This window comes from Myotis davidii, unplaced genomic scaffold (genome assembly GCF_000327345.1).
Source record: "Myotis davidii unplaced genomic scaffold, ASM32734v1 scaffold279, whole genome shotgun sequence".
Taxonomy (NCBI): Eukaryota; Metazoa; Chordata; class Mammalia; order Chiroptera; family Vespertilionidae; genus Myotis; species Myotis davidii.
The window spans coordinates 1,220,303-1,224,020 of record NW_006291009.1 but is presented as its reverse complement, the minus strand read 5'-3'; positions in this window follow the sequence as shown (position 1 = coordinate 1,224,020).

The window sequence follows — 3,718 nt, the reverse complement described above, 5'->3', positions numbered from 1 at the left end:
ATCGCCTGCTGCCAGACAGTCCAGTTTCTCCCCGCATGAGTCCTGGGTCCCCAGAGACTTCCCGGAACCGGAGTTCAGAGCCGTCGGGAGCTTGTGACTCCCTCCGGATTCAAAAAGACCGCCGCGTCCTCGGGTGCCAGCCCCTTTCCGCGCGCGCGAGCCCTGTACCTCTGCGCTTCTCTTCTGCAGCTTCTCTTGCTCTCAGTGTGCTTTTCTTTCCTTCTAGTTGTAGAATTTACAGTCAGCCAGGCTTCCTGTGGTTCTGGATGATGTCCGTATTGTTTTTCTGAGGTATTAATCAATTGTTGTGAGCGGCATCAACTTCCCGGTGTTTATCTCTGCCGCCATCTTAGTTTCTCCCTAGTTGAAATTTTTTAAAACAAATTTATCTTTATTGTTGAAAGTATTACAGATGCCCCCTTTTCTCCCCCTTTGATTCCCTCCATGCAATACCCACCCTCCCAGGCCTTCACCACACTACTGTCTGTGTCCATGGTTTATGTGGAGAGCAGCTACAGTGTTCGGACAGGTTCAAGCCTCAGACTGATGAGAGGGCGTGGTTCTCTTGTGGCAAAACCACATACAAGTCCCAGCTTGGAGGGCAAAGCCCTCCCAGCACAATTATAGCCAAAGGCTATGGTTGTAAGCTTGACCTTATGGTCCGACCCTGTGGTCCCAGGTGGCTGAGGGATGTGGACTGCGGGAGGTGCAGCAAGTGCTGCCAAAACAAAGTTTGATAGAGTTCAGAGAAGTGCAACAACAGGAAAGAAGTAGATTTGAAACTCAAAAGAACATTGTAAACATCTTGACCACTCCCTTGTTGTGCTTTGTGTGATCTGACTATAAAATACTTGGCTTACAGGCCATGTCACTGTTTCGTCATCCAGGTGCAGTGATCCACCTGGCCCCAACTATATTCTCTTGTTTGTTTTTTAATCCTTCACTGCTCTCCTGACCCTCAGGTTCACCACTGGCCGTGCTGGACATGGTTCAGTTTAGGCATATATGCATATAAATTCTTTGGTTAATCTCTCCCCATCCACCCATTTTAGATATAAAATAACATATTGTACTGGAGGGAAAGCTGAAAAAAATTATCTACTGATAGGAAAATATTACCCTTTATTAGTTGCATATTCTTTGCCAAGTTACTAAAAAAACAAACCATTTGCAGAAATCTGGATGAATTATCGCTGGTTAATTTGAGCTGCCATACTTTCCACTTGCAGCACAGGCATAAGCTTCATCATGTACAGAAACATTGAAATGGTTAAATTTGCAAAAGAAAACTTTAAGACTTAAATCAGCTTATCTCAGTTGAAACAATGAAGCCCTTAAAATTGCATTTGTATCTGAAGTAGTGCAGAAAGTGCTAATAGTTTAAAATAATTCAAAGAGAAGGCAGGGGTGGGTGAGTGGGTGGGGGAGAGATTAGCCAGGGAACTTATATGCATATAAGGAGAGCCATGGACACAGACCACAGTGTGGTGGAGGCCTGGGATGGGTGGGTACAGGGTGGAGGGGATCAATGGGAAAAAACACAAAGGGGGTATCTGTAACACTTTCAACACCAAAGATAAAATTTAAAAATAAAATAATTCTTTTGAAATAAACATGAGTAATTAAAGTCATTTTTTTGGAATATTAAACTTACAAAATACTTCCTAAGGATTTGTATCAGAGACAATGGAAAAGACTCAAGACCCATATTCACCTGCCAACTCTCCATTTCCAGTGAAATATCACAAAGATGCCTTGTTAAACATGTTCAAGACTGAACCATGGTTCCCCTCCAGATCTGGTGGTCCTCCTGTGTTTCCTATCACAGGAAATGGCTGGTTTGAAATCTGTGATGAGAACTGACTAATTAGAAAGGTGTTCAATGAAGTAGGAATGGGCAAGAATACCCTGTGGACACTTGGAGTTAAGAATTTGGGGAGATGGACTTGGGTTGGAAATGTGGATTTGGGAGTCATCTACATTGAGGTGATAGGTGAAGTTAATGAGCATTTGAGAGGGGGGAAAAGTAGAAAGGAGAGAAGGCAGAGAAGTTTATTGTGTATCAAAGTCAAAAGGAGTTTAATAAGAAAAGGACAATGTCAAGAACCTTGATGGATGAGGAATGAGATAAAATGGGACTAAGTGACTTTTGGGAGTTTTAGAAATGTGGTTATAAAAGAAGCCAAATTACAGTAGTTATAAGAAGGTGTGTGTGTGTGTGTGTGTGTGTGTGTGTGTGTGTTCTAGTCCTTGCTTTCTCTCTAACTGGTTGCTTGTCTAATGTCAAATTTTAAATGTCTAATGTCACAGAACCTTAGCCTTTTCATTTTTAAAATGAGGGGATTCCTTAGATAAACTCATCTAGATTCTAAGAAGTTGAGGTACACATTTTCAATAAATGAAAGAGTGAATGACTAAACTACATGCATTTCCTATCAGTTCTAGAAAGAATTTCTATAGATAAGGAGAAGTGGTTAGTACCAACTGCTCACTTTAAGGCGTCTTGCTGTGAAAGGAAGACTATCAGTAAGAAGCAGATTATCTAGCGGAGTCAGTATTATCAAAGAAAGATTTTTAAAGAAAACAAAGGCTCTTTTGGATTATTTAAAAAATCATTTTGATCCTATAACATGATACTTAATAATATGACAAAGTAAACAGATCCTTGCACTTAATTATTTTTACTGACATTTATTCTAGTTTTGATATTTTGTGAATTTGTATGACATGCAATTCTACTAAGTATGGACTCCTTTCCTTCCTTCCTTCCTTCCTTCCTCCCTCCCTTCCTTCCTTCCTTCCTTCCTTCCTCCCTCCCTCCCTCCCTCCCTCCCTTCCTTCCTTCCTTTCTTCCTTTTTTTTTTCCCGACTAAGATCAAAACCAACCTTCCTTCCTTCCTTCCTTCCTTCCTTCCTTCCTTCCTTCCTTCCTTCCTTCCTTCCTTCTTTCCTTCCTTCCAACTCTGGCAAGTGCTATTTTATTTAATAACTAGAGGTCTGGTGCATGAATTTGTGCATGGGTGGGGTCCCTCAGCCTGGCTGGTGATCGGGGTCCATTGGGGTTGTCTTGCCCAGTCCCCCTAGGGGCCAATCGGGGATGGCCCGCTGGAGAGAAGGACCGCAGGAGGTTGGCTGGTGTCGGGGAGGGACCGCGGGAGGTTGACCAGCCGTGGGAGGTTGGCTGTGGGAGCGCACTGACCACCAGGGGGCAGCTCCTGCATTGAGCGTCTACCTCCTGATGGTCAGTGCGTGTCATAGCTACTGGTCAACCAGTCATTTGGTCGTTCGATCGACTGGTCGCTTAGGCTTTTATGTGTATAGATGTAGCATATCCTTTTCAGAGTTTTTTCTTCCTGGTTAAATATTTACAAGAAGTTAATTTATTAACTAGAGGCCCAGTGCATGAAATTCGTGCATGGGGGTGGGTCCCTCAGCCCGGCCTGCACCCTCTCCAATGTAGGACCCCTCCGGGGATGTCTGACTGCCTCTCACAATCTAGGACCACTGGCTCCTAACTGCTCGCCTGCCTACCTAATCACCCCTAACCCCTCTGCCTGCCTGCCTGATTGCCCTAATTGCTCCCCTACCGGCCTGATTACCCCTAACTGCCTCTGCCTCACCCCACACCTGGAACCCAGGATTCCCTCCTCTGGCCAGTTGCAGGCACCGAGGACCCTGGCTTCCCTCCCTCTGGCCTACTGCAGGCACCCAGGGCACA